At 50.2% G+C, this 18,717-nt stretch overlaps 1 protein-coding gene across 2 annotated transcripts in view; it reads left to right on the top strand.

The window, feature by feature from the left end:
- The first annotated feature begins 3,180 nt into the window (after nt 1-3,180).
- Nucleotides 3,181-18,717, top strand: part of NSD2 (nuclear receptor binding SET domain protein 2) — a 158,257-nt gene continuing 142,720 nt past the window's right edge. The window contains exon 1 of one of the 2 annotated variants that reach the window (XM_063924799.1): nt 3,181-3,437. The gene's annotated coding sequence lies outside the window, so the exon portion shown is untranslated. The remainder of the gene's footprint in view (nt 3,438-18,717) is intronic. The other variant, XM_063924797.1, reaches the window with a different exon arrangement.

The raw sequence follows: 18,717 nt of genomic DNA, 5'->3' as shown, positions 1-18,717 counted from the left end.
ACTTGTGGCTGAAATTTTGGAGACGCGCCCCCCACCGGGCCTAGCTCCGCCTGTGGAGCCCCAGCGTCATGCGGTGGATTTAGTGGAAGCCGGGGAGGACTTCTGTTCCTGAGAACTAGCTGTGTTGTGCAGCTTCTTTCCTCTGCCCCTGCCTCTGGCAAGAAAGGACGCACCTCGGACTTTCTTGCCTTTTTGTGATCGAAAGGACTGCATTTGGTAATACGGTGCTTTCTTAGGTTGTGAGGGAACATATGGCAAAAAATTTGACTTTCCAGCAGTAGCTGTGGAGACCAGGTCCGAGAGACCCTCCCCAAACAATTCCTCACCCTTGTAAGGTAAAACCTCCATGTGCCTTTTTGAGTCGGCATCGCCTGTCCATTGCCGAGTCCACAGGACCCTTCTGGCAGAAATCGACATTGCAGTTATTCTAGAGCCCAGTAGGCTAATGTCTCTTTGAGCATCTCTCATATATAGGACAGAGTCTTTTATATGCCCCAGGGTCATTAATATAGTATCCTTGTCTAAGGTATCCAGTTCCTCAGATAAGGTATCCGTCCATGCTGCTACAGCACTACACACCCAGGCCGACGCAATTGCCGGCCTTAGTAAGGTACCTGAATGTGTATAAATAGACTTCAGGGTACCCTCCTGCTTTCTATCCGCAGCATCTTTTAGGGTGGCCGTATCCTGTGACGGAAGGACTACCCTCTTGGATAAGCGTGTTAGAGCTTTGTCCACCCTAGGGGAGGATTCCCAGCGTAACCTGTCCGTTGGCGGGAAAGGATACGCCATAAGCATCCGTTTGGAAATCTGCAGTTTTTTATCTGGAGATTCCAAGCCTTTTCACAGAACTCATTTAGCTCATGTGAAGGGGGAAAGGTCACCTCCTGCCTTTTTTCCCCCATACATATGAACCCTCTTGTCGGGGTCTGGGGTTTCCTCTGTGATGTGCAACACATCCTTCATTGCTATAATCATATAACGGATGGCTTTAGCCAATTTTTGCTGTAACTTTGCATCATTGTAATCGACACTGGAGTCAGAATCCATGTCGGTATCTGTGTCAACAATGTGGGATAGTGGGCGCTTCGGAGACCCTGACGGCCTCTGCGACATAGGATCAGGCATGGGTTGAGACCCCGACTGTCCTAAGGCTTCAGCTTTATCCAACCTTTTATGCAAGGAATTAACATTATCATTTAAAACCTTCCACATATCCATCCAATCAGGTGTCGGTGCCGTCGGCGGAGACACCACATTTATTTGCTCCCGCTCTGCTTTCACATAGCCTTCCTCGTCAAACATGTCTACACAAGCGTACCGACACACCACACACACGGGATGCTCTTTTTTGAAGACAGTTCCCCCACAAGGCCCTTTGGAGAAACAGAGAGTATGCCAGCACACCCCCCAGCGCTTTATGTCCCAGGAATCACACAGTAACTTAGTGTTAACCCAGTAGCTGCTGTATAATATGTTTTTGCGCCTAATTTATGTGCCCCCCCTCTCTTTTTACCCTCTTCTACCGTGAATCTGCAGGGGAGAGCCTGGGGAGCTTCCTCTCAGCGGAGCTGTGGAGAGAAAATGGCGCTGGCGAGTGGTGAGGAAGAAGCCCCGCCCCCTCAGCGGCGGGCTTCTGTCCCGCGTTTGTGTAATATTATGGCGGGGGCTCATACATATATACAGTGCCCAACTGTATATATGCTCCACTTTTGCCAAGAGGTCCTAATTGCTGCCCAGGGCGCTCCCCCCTGCACCCTACAGTGACCGCAGTATGTGGGTGTAGTGTGGGAGCAATGGCGCACAGCTGCAGTGCTGTGCGCTACCTCAGTGAAGACTGGAGTCTTCTGCCGACGATTTTGAAGTCTTCTTGCTTCTTTCACCCGGCTTCTGTCTTCCGGCTCTGCGAGGGGGACGGCGGCGCGGCTCCAGGATCGGACGACAAAGGGTGAGATCCTGTGTACGATCCCTCTGGAGCTAATGGTGTCCAGTAGCCTAAGAAGCAGGACCTATCTTCAGAGAGTAGGGCTGCTTCTCTCCCCTCAGTCCCACTATGCAGGGAGTCCGTTGCCAGCAGATCTCCCTGAAAATAAAAAACCTAACAAAATACTTTCTTATAGCAAGCTCAGGAGAGCTCACTAAACAGCACCCAGCTCGTCCGGGCAGATTTAAACTGAGGTCTGTAGGAGGGGCATAGAGGGAGGAGCCAGAGCACACCAGTATCCAAATTCTTTCTTAAAGTGCCCAGTCTCCTGCAGAGCCCGTCTATTCCCCATGGTCCTTACGGAGTCCCCAGCATCCACTAGGACGTTATAGAAATGTTTCTTTTCTCCAAGGCGTCGTGACACAGAGGCTAACCCAAGGATCTTAATGGCCCGCACCTCATTGAACACTAAAGCATGAGTGACCATTAATTGTTCTACACAAGTGGATAACCAACCGATGGCCATCCCTGGTCCTGATATATTACACTGCACAATATATCGAATGTCAGCATGATATACGTCAGTACACCCCACATTTAACTGCATGCAGTCATCCGTGGGGTCGGTCTGACGTACTGTACATCAGATGGGACAAACCCATTGCAAACAGCCAGGAGCGCATAATCGCAGGTACGCACTATGCAATGTGGACAATATATCATTCCAACCCGCAACGGAACAATATATCATACAAATACAATATGCAGTTTAGGGTGGAGCGACGGTGCCTTGTGTTTCCACTTCCAGGGCCGGGTGGTCAGCCGTACACCCTGAGCGATAATACGTTCATATTACTCAGACGTCACACAGCAGCCGGGCAGGCAGTTCTTGGACTCCAGATTGAGCTGCCTGCACGGCTGGGCTCTGCACCGATGGTCGCCGACGGCATACACAGTTGCAGACAAAATGAGCGACGTTTCTCAGGAAGGGTGAAAATGAGCAACATTGCTCACAGCGTGTGTGCACCTTTATACGCAGCATTAGGGTGCTGCGGAAAGATGAAGCAGCTTCCCGGGTATTATGGTGCTGGAGCGCTGATTAACCAGTACTGTCTCCTGTATGACTGACGGTTATCAGCTCTCACTGACACCGCCGTGTTTCCTCAGGAGTGACGTGAGCGAGCAGTAGCCGCCCGTGCCCGGCCCGAAGCGACCCCATCGTCGCCCGCTTGCTGCTGCTGCGTCACACACTCCCCAACGCTCCATTTGAAAGCGCCGGTCGTGCCGCCGCCTGGCGCCCGCCCAGCCAATCAGCAACCGAGAATTTTCCCGCCGCGGGCGACTGAGGAGGCAGGGGGGCGTTCCCGCCGCCGTGAGTGGGCGTGTTCGGTTGGCTGGCGGGGGAGGAGCCCGGCTCGCCGTGTGCCTGTCTCTCCTCCATTGATTGCCAGCCAGCAGGAGCCGTAGCTCTCCCCGCACTCCGCCGCCGCGCACATAAGGATGCGACAAACAGGTCACTTCGTCTTTATCCCCCACTTGCTCCCCCCCCCGTGTCTGTGTGTCCCCCTACTCATCCGTGTGTCTGTGTGTGTGCCCGGGCAGCGGGGACCTCCCGGCGGCATCATGTTCCGGGAGGGGAGGAGGGGGGAGTAGGCGGCTGGGCCTGAAACTTGGCGGGATCGGCTTTCTGCGTCCGTTCCCGGTGCGCTGAGGGGCCTGCGTGCCCCCATATAGAGAGGGTGGGCAGGCCAGGCCCAGCTGCTGCCTCCATTGCTGATGTGCTATCTGCATAATAATAATAATAATAATAATAATGCAATATAGCATACATAGCACTGTGCAGCCATATGCTGCCACTTCCACTAATTACTGCTATTGCACTGTACGGGTTATGTCTGCCCCATCCCTATGTCAGTCAGGAATGGGGCAGATGCATTGCTTTAATGCCCTCTCACCCCTCCATGAATGCCCCATTCCCATGTCTCCCTGAGTTTTGCACTCTATATTGTGCTGCTGTAGGACATCCATGTTTGCAGAGCAGTCTTTATAGGTCTGCCTGCTTGAAGTGTTTTGCATTTTTTATTTTTTATTTTAGTTATTTGTTTGATTAAATCTGTGTGTAATCCCTGTAAACTGCTTCTGTATCGTGTGTGTCGGTGTATATGTATGTGCATTGCATGCAATGTAAAGTTGCCCAGGCTAGGACTCCACAACTAGACTAGAGGAGGACCCTTGCTACAGTGTTGTGACTATTGTTGGGTACCAAGTGCAAGGGGATGGGAGGGTAAGCTCACTGTGACCACTACATGGCATTCAAGTGCTAGCAGCATCACCACTCTTGCATGCTAACAAGTTGCATTGCACATATGTGTGGGAGTATTCTCTCAGGCTCTAATGTGGTTAATGTTTTGCGTGTGATATGCTCTTTGATGCCCTGCTTAATGCTACATGCCTCTTTGGTGTACACGCTGCTGCTTAGTCAGGCACACTGGGTCACTTTGCACAACATGAGGTCTGTAGGCTAGTGCTTATCAAATCCAGTGCTCAGGACACACTGCTGGTGCATGTTTTCCATATCTCCTTGCTGGAGCACACGGACACATTTTAAAAGATCCACAAGTGGTTACACTTATCACTTGTGGTTCTGTGAGGAGATCTGGAAAACATGCACTGTTAGTGGGTCGCGAGGACTGGATTTGAGATGCACTGATGTAGACAGTGAGATGTACAGTAGAAGTTCTGGCTTTGGTGTCTGTGAGGAGGAATTTAACTCTGCATGATGTGCTGCAGGGATTGGTTACATTGCTATCTGTGCACCTATCAGCCAATTTTCCGCCGCCGCAAGGTGATACTTGCTGTGTTCTTGGGCACAGTTTGCCATTCCCGAACTGCATGTTGCTTCCATCGCCGAGAATTAAATTGCCCCCTGGATGGGCTTTTGGATTTAGGGGGGAATTAAGTTAAGAGCGAGTTGACGCAGCCTGTGAGCGGTATTCGGTCAAGATTCCGCCGGACGGAATCCCGGCGGTCGGAATACCGACAACGGGATCCCGATCGGCACAATCCCGACATTGGGGTCGATTCAATTCGGCAACAGTTGAATAGTGCCGGGAGTTTGCTCCCGGCGCTATTCAATACAGCGACGACTGACCCTCAATTGTCGGGAATTCTTCTCTCATCCCCGGGGGATGAGAGAAGAAACCCGACAAAAGTGCTGCAGCGCGGCCGGCGCGAGGCTGATTCTGTCGGGAAGTTAAGTCGGAGAATGCCCGTTCTCCCGAAAAAAACTACCTGTTAAATCGTCGAGAACGGGCCATCGCCGACTTAACTGGAGCTGAATTGAATAGCCTCCCGGCGCTTTTCAACTGTTGCAGAATTGAATTGACACCGTGTGCCGAGCGTAGCGAGCCCGCAAGGAGCTGCATTGCGCTTGTCCCCCTGTCGGGATTGTGCCGGTCGGGATCCCGGTGTCGGTATTTCAACCGCCGGGATTCCGTCCAGCGGTAATACGTACTGATCCCCTGTGAGCAAGTGCAGTTGTGTGCCATACTTGCAGTAGCTGCAGACTCGCTGACTTTGGTTCACAGCCCCTTTGGATTGCACACAAATCTGCCTGTACCGGTCAGATCGGGCCGCGATGGAGGTGAGATGATCTTGCTTCGCGGCTATTTTAGTGTAATGTTTTCCAACCTCATTCCCCAAAGCACACTACGAGGCAAATTCAGTTTTGGCGCTCACCACCAGCTTGCCGTCTGAAAAAAATGAGCGTCTATTGGAGCTATTCCCTGATAGACTCCCGTTAGCTGCAGCAGTTACATGTTTTACTGCAGCTTCAGGAGGTGCGAGGGAAAAAAAAGTGTTAAAGTCTGTGGTTTGGATGACCAAAGCTGGACTTTGGATGCACATTTAAGCGCTTCAGACAGGTTTAGTGGCTTTGCGCGGTTAAATCTGGAGCGGACAGGTGCCTTATCTGGTAACAATTGAATAGCTCCGATAGACGCCCATTGCTAAAGATGCCCAGCAGGGGGCACAGTAAACAACTGAATCGTCCCTTAAGAAGATGATTTAATTGTGTTTGGGCGCCCATGCATGTCGCACCCAAACAACCGGGTTAGCTGCTTAAAACAACTAAACCCGTCTAAAGTCCTGCTTTGGGTATCCAAACTCTCGTTTGGATGCTGAATGTGCTGATTTTGCGCACAACATCTGAGCCATTGGTGTGCCTTGAGGACCGATGTTGGGAAATATTGCCTTAAGGCAGTGATTGCGCTGAGCCCAAAAAAAAGTGGGTCCCAGGGACTCCTGACTTTTAAAAATTGGGTTCCTACCGGTCCTTTTCTGGGTCCCATTGGAATAAAGGTTCTTATTAATCTTAATCTTATTTCGACACTACAAAATTGTTGCAAGGTGGGGGGATGGGGTGACAGTGCTGCTGGGCTGTGTAGCATGCAGGACACCCTGCACCAGAGCTGTAACTAGACATTTTGGTGCCCTTTGGCAGAAAGTTAATTGGTGCTCCGCCTCTTAGATTTTAAACTATAGGCAGTGCGCGCCCAAAAAAATTAGGGGTGTGGCTTCATGGGGAAGGGACGTGACCACATAATAGTGCCGCTTATACACATTGCACCAGGTAGAACCTCCTATACACACTGTGCCAGGTAGAGCACGTTATACACTTGGCTCCAGGTAGAGAACTTCATTAGCGCCAGGCAGAGCATATTATACATATTGCACCAGGTAGAGCACGCTATACTACAATGCACCAGGTAGAGCACACTATACTACAATGCACCAGGTAGAGCACGCTATACTACAATGCACCAGGTAGAGCACGCTATACTACAATGCACCAGGTAGAGCACGCTATACTACAATGCACCAGGTAGAGCACGCTATACTACAATGCACCAGGTAAGCACGTTATACTACAATGCACCAGGTAGAGCACGTTATACTACAATGCACCAGGTAGAGCACGCTATACTACAATGCACCAGGTAGAGCACGCTATACTACAATGCACCAGGTAGAGCACGTTATACTACAATGCACCAGGTAGAGCACGTTATACTACAATTCACCAGGTAGAGCACGCTATACTACAATGCACCAGGTAGAGCACGTTATACTACAATTCACCAGGTAGAGCACGTTATGCTACAATTCACCAGGTAGAGCACGCTATACTACAATGCACCAGGTAGCGCACGCTATACTACAATGCACCAGGTAAAGCACGCTATACTACAATGCACCAGGTAGAGCACGTTATACTACAATGCACCAGGTAGAGCACGTTATACTACAATTCACCAGGTAGAGCACGCTATACTACAATGCACCAGGTAGAGCACGTTATACTACAATTCACCAGGTAGAGCACGTTATGCTACAATGCACCAGGTAGAGCACGCTATACTACAATGCACCAGGTAGCGCACGCTATACTACAATGCACCAGGTAAAGCACGCTATACTACAATGCACCAGGTAGAGCACGCTATACTACAATGCACCAGGTAGAGCACGCTATACTACAATGCACCAGGTAGAGCACGCTATACTACAATGCACCAGGTAGAGCACGCTATACTACAATGCACCAGGTAGAGCACGCTATACTACAATGCACCAGGTAGAGCACGCTATACTACAATGCACCAGGTAGAGTGCAACAGGTAGAGCATGTTATACACTTCACGCCAGGCAGAGCATAGTATACATATTGCTCCAGGTAGAGGGTACTATACACAGTGCACAGGTAGAGTACTTCTACATATTGCACCAGGTAGAGCATGTTATACACATTTCAGCCTCAGCCCCTAAGTCGTCCCCCGCAGACGCTGGAACCCCCTACAGCAAGCCCATCCACCACCCCACACAGACTGCTGCAGTGCGGGCACATATGTCGCTGGGGGCATAGGGCAGATCAGTGACATAAGTCACCCTCTCACCTCCTTCTCCCCCCTCCGCAGCATACACCCGCTCACCTCCTTCTCCCCCCTCCGCAGCATACACCCGCTCACCTCCTTCTCCCCCCTCCGCAGCATACACCCGCTCACCTCCTTCTCCCTCCCCCCTTCGCAGCATACACCCGCTCACCTCCTCCCCCCTTCGCAGCATACACCCGCTCACCTCCTTCTCCCCCCTCTGCAGCATACACCCGCTCACCTCCTTCTCCCCCCCCCCCCCCCCCCCGCGCAGCATACACCTGCTCACCTCCTTCTCCCCCCTCCGCAGCATAAACCCACTCACCTCCTTCCCCCCCCCCCCCCCCCCTCCGCAGCATACACCCGCTCACCACCTTCTCCCCCCTCCGCAGCATAAACCCACTCACCTCCTTCTCCCCCCCCTTCCGCAGCAAACACCCGCTCACCACCTTCTCCCTCCCTCCGCAGCATACACCCGCTCACCTCCTTCTCCTCCCCCCTCCGCAGCATACACCCGCTCACCTCCTTCCCCCCCCCCCCCCCCTCTGCAGCATACACCCGCTCATCACCTCCCCCATCCCCCCCCCCCTCCACAGCATAAACCTGCTCACCTCCGTCTCGCCCCTCCCCCGCAGCATGCACTCGCTCACCTCCATCTCACCCCGGCTGCACATACACCCGCTGACCCCAGTCCCACACACTACGCTGCACCATTATGCCGGAAGCCCGGGAGCCTGTGAAGCCGCTGCACATGACCAGGAGAGGAGCCATGGCTCCACCTCCCTCTTTTTAAAGCAAGGATCCATCAATCAATAAATTGACAGCCTGCAATTGGCCGCAGCAGAGCGCGTCCCCGGGGACCCTCCCATTTTAGTCCCTGGTCTTCAAAACGGGGTGAAATACGTGCCATAGCGCATTTTTGCGATCACTGTTAATGTGTAGTACAGTAAGGCTTCTAACTTTTCAATCCGGTTAATGAAGGTTTGTACATTTAGCTGATGATGCACATTAAAATTTGTGAGTCCCTCAAATCCAGGAGATGGCGGTATCTTTTAAAGACCCAAGGAAGCCGTGTATTCATTAACTTACGGAAAATTGCTCCTAGTCGTGGGGCATCGGCAGCAGATTTATTGGCTACCTGGCTCCTAACATTTGTTGTGTTCTCAAAACTACACAAAGAACAGGAAATCTGTGGTATCAAGTGTCCTCTGAGGCATATTGAGTCATTTATTATGTCAGGGGGATTCTTTGTACAAGAGTCAGCGTAATATTTTTTTACTTTTTTTTCTTTTCCTAATGGACTTTTTCAAGTATTCTTTTTATGATGAGTGCAGTTACTGTGCTCATTAAAACTGTATCCCTCTTTAAGCAGGGGATTCAATGCAGGGCGTTGTGAATAGCGTCTGGAAGGAGGTCCCAGAGCTATTCAGTTTACCACGCTATTAAGCCCAACTAGAGGATTTCTGCTCGTACCCTTCCTGAGGTACGAGCAGAACGCTAACTAAACTAGTGCTGCAATGCTGTTTTCTGCCTTTGCGTGTGTAGAAATAGCATTGCAGTCGCTCCATAAGTCGGAGAATGCAACTAAGCAGCCGCCTTAAGGTGCAGTAACCATCATCTCCAGACTAAATGCATGGTGCAGTGAGGATAATCGAATAGTTTCGGGACCTGTTCCTGGTGCTATTCATATTACGCTGAATTGACTCTCCCCCCTAAGTGATTGTGCCATAATTGTAATCACTCATCTGTAGCTTACGGCCCAGATTTATCAAGCCTTGGATGGAGATAAAATACCAACCAGTCAGCTCCTAACTGCCATGTTACAGGCTGTGTTTGAAAAATGACAGTTAGGAGCTGGTTGGCTGGTACTTTATCACAGTGCAATTTATAATTCTCCAAGGCTTCATAAATCTAGGTGTAAGTTTTCGTTATATTTGTTTTCATTGATTATATGCTAAAAATTAACACATTTACAACTTCGGCAAACTTCCCTGAAGGTGGCTTATCCACTGAGATATACATATACTGCCTCAGTCAGGTGGCAATGGTAAATTCTTAGCTGTCATAGCTACCTGTCCCTAAGGGGTTGTGTTGTAAATAACATTTCTCCTTCATCTGCTAAACAGAACTGCGTTTGCCCATATAGTACCAACTGGGTATACCTTAATGTGTAGGTTTGTAACCCCCAAGGTGGCTGGTGAATGGGCGTTTGCATGCAAGTGTGCACATAACCGTTTGCTTTAATTACAAACACCCAGCATGACCACTGCTAACAGTATTATCCTAAGATCAGTCACTGTATATTTCTCTAACGTCCTAAGTGGATGCTGGGGACTCCGTCAGGACCATGGGGAATAGCGGCTCCGCAGGAGACAGGGCACAAAAATAAAGCTTTAGGATTAGGTGGTGTGTACTGGCTCCTCCCCCTATGACCCTCCTCCAAGCCCCAGTTAGGTTTTTGTGCCCGTCCGAGCAGGGTGCAATCTAGGTGGCTCTCCTAAAGAGCTGCTTAGAAAAAGTTTTTAGGTTTTTTATTTTCAGTGAGTCCTGCTGGCAACAGGCTCACTGCATCGAGGGACTTAGGGGAGAGAATTTCAACTCACTTGCGTGCAGGATGGATTGGATTCTTAGGCTACTGGACACCATTAGCTCCAGAGGGAGTCGGAACACAGGTCTCACCCTGGGGTTCGTCCCGGAGCCACGCCGCCGACCCCCCTTACAGATGCTGAAGATTGAAGGTCCGGAAACAGGCGGCAGAAGGCTCTTCAGTCTTCATGAAGGTAGCGCACAGCACTGCAGCTGTGCGCCATTGTTGTCACACACTTCACACCAAGCGGTCACGGAGGGTGCAGGGCGCTGCTGGGGGCGTCCTGGGCAGCAATATTTAATACCTTTATGGCAAAAGAATACATCACATATAGCCATTGAGGCTATATGTATGTATTTAACCCATGCCAGATATCTAAAACTCCGGGAGAAAAGCCCGCCGAAATAGGGGGCGGGGCTTATTCTCCTCAGCACACAGCGCCATTTTCCTGCTCAGCTCCGCTGTGAGGAAGGCTCCCAGGACTCTCCCCTGCACTGCACTACAGAAACAGGGTAAAACAGAGAGGGGGGGCATTTTTTGGCGATATTTTGATATATTTAAGCTGCTATAAGGAACAACACTTATATAAGGTTGTTCCCATATATATTATAGCGCTTGGGTGTGTGCTGGCAAACTCTCCCTCTGTCTCCCCAAAGGGCTAGTGGGGTCCTGTCTTCGATAAGAGCATTCCCTGTGTGTCTGCTGTGTGTCGGTACGTGTGTGTCGACATGTATGAGGACGATGTTGGTGAGGAGGCAGAGCAATTGCCGATAATGGTGATGTCACCCCCCAGGGAGTCGACACCGGAATGGATGGCTTTGTTTATGGAATTACGTGATAATGTCAGCACATTACAAAAATCAGTTGACGACATGAGACGGCCGGCAAACCAGTTAGTACCTGCCCAGGCGTCTCAGACACCGTCAGGGGCTGTAAAGCGCCCTTTACCTCAGTCGGTCGACACAGACCCAGACCCAGACACTGAATCTAGTGTCGACGGTGATGAAACAAACGTATTTTCAAGTAGGGCCACACGTTATATGATCACGGCAATGAAGGAGGCTTTGCATATCTCTGATACTGCAAGTACCACAAAAAGGGGTATTATGTGGGGGGTGAAAAAACTACCTGTAGTTTTTCCTGAATCAGAGGAATTAAATGATGTATGTGATGAAGCGTGGGTTAACCCAGATAGAAAAGTGCTAATTTCAAAAAAGTTATTAGCATTATACCCTTTCCCGCCAGAGGTTAGGGCGCGCTGGGAAACACCCCCTAGGGTGGATAAGGCGCTCACACGCTTATCAAAACAAGTGGCGTTACCGTCTCCTGATACGGCCGCCCTCAGGGATCCAGCTGATAGGAGACTGGAAACTACCCTAAAAAGTATATACACACATACTGGTGTTATACTGCGACCAGCCATCGCCTCAGCCTGGATGTGCAGTGCTGGGGTCGTCTGGTTGGATTCCCTGACTGAAAATATTGATACCCTGGATAGGGACAGTATTTTATTGACTATAGAGCAATTAAAGGATGCTTTCCTTTATATGCGAGATGCTCAGAGAGATATTTGCACTCTGGCATCGAGAGTAAATGCGATGTCCATATCTGCCAGAAGGAGTTTATGGACGCGACAGTGGTCAGGTGATGCGGATTCCAAACGACATATGGAAGTATTGCCGTATAAAGGGGAGGAATTATTTGGCGTCGGTCTATCGGATCTGGTGGCCACGGCAACTGCCGGAAAATCCACCTTTTTACCTCAGACCCCCTCCCAACAGAAAAAGACACCGTCTTTTCAGCCGCAGTCCTTTCGGTCCTATAAGAACAAGCGGACAAAAGGACAGTCATATCTGCCTCGGGGCAGAGGAAGGGGTAAGAGAGGGCAGCAAGCAGCCCCTGCCCAGGAACAGAAGCCCTCTCAGGGTTCTGCAAAGCCCTCAGCATGACGCTGGGGCCTTACAAGCGGACTCAGGAGCGGTGGGGGGTCGACTCAAGAATTTCAGCGCACAGTGGGCTTGCTCACAGGTGGACCCCTGGATCCTGCAGGTAGTATCTCAGGGTTACAGGTTGGAATTTGAGAAGTCTCCCCCTCGCAGGTTCCTAAAGTCTGCTTTGCCAACGTCTCCCTCAGACAGGGCGACGGTATTGGAAGCCATTCACAAGCTGTTTTCTCAGCAGGTGATAGTCAAGGTACCCCTCCTACAATAGGGAAAGGGGTATTACTCCACGCTATTTGTGGTGCCGAAGCCGGACGGCTCGGTAAGACCTATTCTAAATCTGAAATCTTTGAACCTGTACATACAAAAATTCAAGTTCAAGATGGAGTCACTCAGAGCAGTGATAGCGAATCTGGAAGAAGGGGACTTTATGGTGTCCCTGGACATAAAGGATGCTTACCTGCATGTCCCAATTTGCCCTTCACATCAAGGGTACCTCAGGTTCGTGGTGCAAAACTGTCATTATCAGTTTCAGACGCTGCCGTTTGGATTGTCCACGGCACCTCGGGTCTTTACCAAGGTAATGGCCGAAATGATGATTCTTCTGCGAAGAAGAGGCGTATTAATTATCCCTTACTTGGACGATCTCCTGATAAGGGCAAGGTCCAGAGAACAGCTGGAGGACGGAGTAGCACTAACCCGACTAGTGCTGCAACAACACGGGTGGATTCTGAATTTTCCAAAATCTCAGTTGACCCCGACGACACGTCTGCTGTTCCTGGGAATGATTCTGGACACGGTTCAGAAAAAGGTGTTTCTTCCGGAGGAGAAAGCCAGGGAGTTATCCGAACTTGTCAGGAACCTCCTAAAACCAGGGAAAGTGTCTGTGCATCAATGCACAAGAGTCCTGGGAAAGATGGTGGCTTCTTACGAAGCGATTCCATTCGGCAGATTCCACGCACGAACTTTTCAGTGGGATCTGCTGGACAAATGGTCCGGATCGCATCTGCAGATGCATCAGCGGATAACCTTATCACCACGGACAAGGGTGTCTCTTCTGTGGTGGTTGCAGAGTGCTCATCTGTTAGAGGGCCGCAGATTCGGCATACAGGACTGGGTCCTGGTGACCACGGATGCCAGTCTGAGAGGCTGGGGAGCGGTCACACAGGGAAGAAACTTCCAGGGAGTATGGTCAAGCCTGGAGATGTCTCTTCACATAAATATACTGGAGCTAAGAGCGATTTACAATGCTCTAAGTCTGGCAAAACCCCTGCTTCAGGGTCAGCCGGTGTTGATCCAGTCGGACAACATCACGGCAGTCGCCCACGTAAACAGACAGGGCGGCACAAGAAGCAGGACAGCAATGGCAGAAGCTGCAAGGATTCTTCGCTGGGCGGAAGATCATGTGATAGCACTGTCAGCAGTATTCATTCCGGGAGTGGACAACTGGGAAGCAGACTTCCTCAGCAGACACGATCTACACCCGGGAGAGTGGGGACTTCATCCAGAAGTCTTCCACATGATTGTGAACCGTTGGGAAAAACCAATGGTGGATATGATGGCGTCCCGCCTCAACAAAAAACTGGACAGGTATTGCGCCAGGTCAAGAGACCCTCAGGCAATAGCTGTGGACGCTCTGGTAACACCGTGGGTGTTCCAGTCAGTGTATGTGTTCCCTCCTCTGCCTCTCATACCAAAAGTACTGAGAATTATACGGCAAAAGGGAGTAAGAACGATACTAGTGGCTCCGGATTGGCCAAGAAGAACTTGGTACCCGGAACTTCAAGAGATGCTCACGGAGGATCCGTGGCCTCTACCTCTAAGACGGGACCTGCTTCAGCAGGGACCGTGTCTATTCCAAGACTTACCGCGGCTGCGTTTGACGGCATGGCGGTTGAACGCCGAATTCTAAGGGAAAAAGGCATTCCGGAAGAGGTCATTCCTACACTGGTAAAAGCCAGGAAGGAGGTGACTGCACAACATTATCACCGCATTTGGAGAAAATATGTTGCGTGGTGTGAGGCCAGGAAGGCCCCCACGGAGGAATTTCAACTGGGTCGATTCCTACATTTCCTGCAAACAGGATTGTCTATGGGCCTCAAATTGGGGTCCATTAAGGTTCAAATTTCGGCCCTGTCAATTTTCTTCCAGAAAGAATTGTCTTCAGTTCCTGAAGTCCAGACTTTTGTAAAAGGAGTACTACATATACAGCCCCCGGTTGTGCCCCCAGTGGCACCGTGGGATCTTAATGTAGTCTTGGATTTTCTCAAATCCCATTGGTTTGAGCCGCTCAAATCGGTGGAGTTGAAGTATCTTACATGGAAAGTAACCATGCTACTGGCCCTGGCTTCAGCCAGGAGAGTATCAGAATTGGCGGCTTTATCATATAAGAGCCCATATCTGATTTTCCATACGGACAGGGCAGAACTGCGGACGCGTCCTCATTTTCTGCCTAAGGTGGTGTCAGCGTTTCACCTGAACCAGCCTATTGTGGTGCCTGCGGCTACTAACGATTTGGAGGATTCCAAGTTGTTGGACGTGGTCCGGGCATTGAAAATATATATTTCAAGAACGGCGGGAGTCAGAAAGTCTGACTCACTGTTTATATTGTATGCACCCAACAAGATGGGTGCTCCTGCTTCTAAGCAGACGATTGCTCGTTGGATTTGTAGCACAATTCAACTTGCACATTCTGTGGCAGGCTTGCCACAACCTAAATCTGTCAAGGCCCATTCCACAAGGAAAGTGGGCTCATCCTGGGCGGCTGCCCGGGGGGTCTCGGCATTTCAACTCTGCCGAGCTGCTACTTGGTCAGGGGCAAACACGTTTGCAAAATTCTACAAATTTGATACCCTGGCTGAGGAGGACCTTGAGTTCTCTCATTCGGTGCTGCAGAGTCATCCGCACTCTCCCGCCCGTTTGGGAGCTTTGGTATAATCCCCATGGTCCTGACGGAGTCCCCAGCATCCACTAGGACGTCAGAGAAAATAAGAATTTACTTACCGATAAATCTATTTCTCGTAGTCCGTAGTGGATGCTGGGCGCCCATCCCAAGTGCGGATTGTCTGCAATACTTGTACATAGTTATTGTTACAAACAAATTCGGGTTGTTATTGTTGTGAGCCGTCTGTTCAGAGGCTCCTACGTTTGTCATACTGTTAACTGGGTTCAGATCACAAGTTATACGGTGTGATTGGTGTGGCTGGTATGAGTCTTACCCGGGATTCAATATCCTTCCTTATTGTGTACGCTCGTCCGGGCACAGTATCCTAACTGAGGCTTGGAGGAGGGTCATAGGGGGAGGAGCCAGTACACACCACCTAATCCTAAAGCTTTATTTTTGTGCCCTGTCTCCTGCGGAGCCGCTATTCCCCATGGTCCTGACGGAGTCCCCAGCATCCACTACGGAGTACGAGAAATAGAATTATCGGTAAGTAAATTCTTATTTTTGCAGACTTGATTGTATCCAGATTTAAATCTGGATATGTGCTTTGCTTACCTTATTGTGTTAAGGGACGTACGTACACACGATCGATCTAGCACAGAACGCTCGTCACATATCTCTGTTCTGCTCAGTACAAGGCGCGATGTGTGCTGGGGGGGGGGGGGGAGAATTGCTTACTTCACCCAGCTGTAAAGTGAGCGATCTAACTAGATTTAACTAGCCAATCTAGAGTCAGCGATAGCGGCGCACTCTCACTATGGGGTATACACACGGAGAGATCCGTGCTTAATTTCTAAGCACCAGTATTTCTCTATCGTCCTAGTGGATGCTGGGGTTCCTGAAAGGACCATGGGGAATAGCGGCTCCGCAGGAGACAGGGCACAAAAAGTAAAGCTTTAGGATCAGGTGGTGTGCACTGGCTCCTCCCCCTATGACCCTCCTCCAAGCCTCAGTTAGATTTTTGTGCCCGGCCGAGAAGGGTGCAATCTAGGTGGCTCTCCTAAAGAGCTGCTTAGAAAAGTTTAGCTTAGGTTTTTTATTTTACAGTGAGTCCTGCTGGCAACAGGATCACTGCAACGAGGGACTTAGGGGAGAAGAAGTGAACTCACCTGCGTGCAGGATGGATTGGCTTCTTTGGCTACTGGACATTAGCTCCAGAGGGACGATCACAGGTACAGCCTGGATGGTCACCGGAGCCTCGCCGCCGGCCCCCTTGCAGATGCTGAAAAGAGAAGAAGGTCCAGAATCGGCGGCAGAAGACTCCTCAGTCTTCTTAAGGTAGCGCACAGCACTGCAGCTGTGCGCCATTGCTCTCAGCACACTTCACACGGCAGTCACTGAGGGTGCAGGGCGCTGGGAGGGGGGCGCCCTGGGAGGCAATGTAAACCTATTTTTTGGCAAAAAATACCTCACATATAGCCTCCGGGGGCTATATGGAGATATTTAACCCCTGCCAGAATCCGTTGAAGAGCGGGAGACGAGCCCGCCGAAAAAGGGGCGGGGCCTATCTCCTCAGCACACAGCGCCATTTTCCCTCACAGAAAGGCTGGAGGGAAGGCTCCCAGGCTCTCCCCTGCACTGCACTACAGAAACAGGGTTAAAACAGAGAGGGGGGGCACTAATTTGGCGTTAGAAATATATAAAAAGATGCTATAAGGGAAAACACTTATATAAGGTTGTCCCTATATAATTATAGCGTTTTTTGGTGTGTGCTGGCAAACTCTCCCTCTGTCTCTCCAAAGGGCTAGTGGGTCCTGTCCTCTATCAGAGCATTCCCTGTGTGTGTGCTGTGTGTCGGTACGTGTGTGTCGACATGTATGAGGACGATGTTGGTGAGGAGGCGGAGCAATTGCCTGTAATGGTGATGTCACTCTCTAGGGAGTCGACACCGGAATGGATGGCTTATTTAGGGAATTACGTGATAATGTCAACACGCTGCAAGGTCGGTTGACGACATGAGACGGCCGACAAACAATTAGTACCGGTCCAGACGTCTCAAAAACACCGTCAGGGGTTTTAAAACGCCCGTTTACCTTAGTCGGTCGACACAGACACAGACACGGACACTGAATCCAGTGTCGACGGTGAATAAACAAACGTATTCCTTATTAGGGCCACACGTTAAGGGCAATGAAGGAGGTGTTACATATTTCTGATACTACAAGTACCACAAAAGAGGGTATTATGTGGGATGTGAAAAAACTACCTGTAGTTTTTCCTGAATCAGATAAATTAAATGAAGTGTGTGATGATGCGTGGGTTCCCCCCGATAGAAAATTATTGGCGGTATACCCTTTCCCGCCAGAAGTTAGGGCGCGTTGGGAAACACCCCTTAGGGTGGATAAGGCGCTCACACGCTTATCAAAACAAGTGGCGGTACCGTCTATAGATAGGGCCGTCCTCAAGGAGCCAGCTGACAGGAGGCTGGAAAATATCATATAAAAGTATATACACACATACTGGTGTTATACTGCGACCAGCGATCGCCTCAGCCTGGATGTGCAGAGCTGGGGTGGCTTGGTCGGATTCCCTGACTAAAAATATTGATACCCTTGACAGGGACAGTATTTTATTGACTATAGAGCATTTAAAGGATGCATTTCTATATATGCGAGATGCACAGAGGGATATTTGCACTCTGGCATCAAGAGTAAGTGCGATGTCCATATCTGCCAGAAGATGTTTATGGACACGACAGTGGTCAGGTGATGCAGATTCCAAACGGCACAAAGGTGTATTGCCGTATAAAGGAAGAGGAGTTATTTGGGGTCGGTCCATCGGACCTGGTGGCCACGGCAACTGCTGGAAAATCCACCGTTTTTACCCTAAGTCACATCTCTGCAGAAAAAGACACCGTCTTTTCAGCCTCAGTCCTTTCGTCCCTATAAGAGTCATATTTGCCCAGGGATAGAGGAAAGGGAAGAAGACTGCAGCAGGCAGCCCATTCCCAGGAACAGAAGCCTTCCACCGCTTCTGCCAAGCTCTCAGCATGACGCTGGGACCGTACAGGACCCCTGGATCCTACAAGTAGTATCCCAGGGGTACAGATTGGAATGTCGAAACGTTTCCCCCTCGCAGGCTCCTGAAGTCTGCTTTACCAAGGTATCCCTCCGACAAGGAGGCAGTATGGGAAAAAATTCACAAGCTGTATTCCCAGCAGGTGATAATCAAATTACCCCTCCTACAACAAGGAAAGGGGTATTATTCCACACTATATTGTGGTACTGAAGCCAGAAGGCTAGGTGAGACCTATTCTAAATCTAAAAAAATTTGAACACTTACAAAGGTTCAAATCAAGATGGAGTCACTCAGAGCAGTGATAACGAACCAGGAAGAAGGGGACTCTTTAGTGTCCCGGGACATCAGGGATGCTTACCTCCATGTCCCAAATT

The sequence above is a fragment of the Pseudophryne corroboree genome, chromosome 1, assembly GCF_028390025.1.
Source record: "Pseudophryne corroboree isolate aPseCor3 chromosome 1, aPseCor3.hap2, whole genome shotgun sequence".
In the NCBI taxonomy this organism is placed as follows: Eukaryota; Metazoa; Chordata; class Amphibia; order Anura; family Myobatrachidae; genus Pseudophryne; species Pseudophryne corroboree.
Note: the sequence above shows the minus strand (reverse complement) of the source record. Positions and strands in the feature narration are given on the sequence as shown.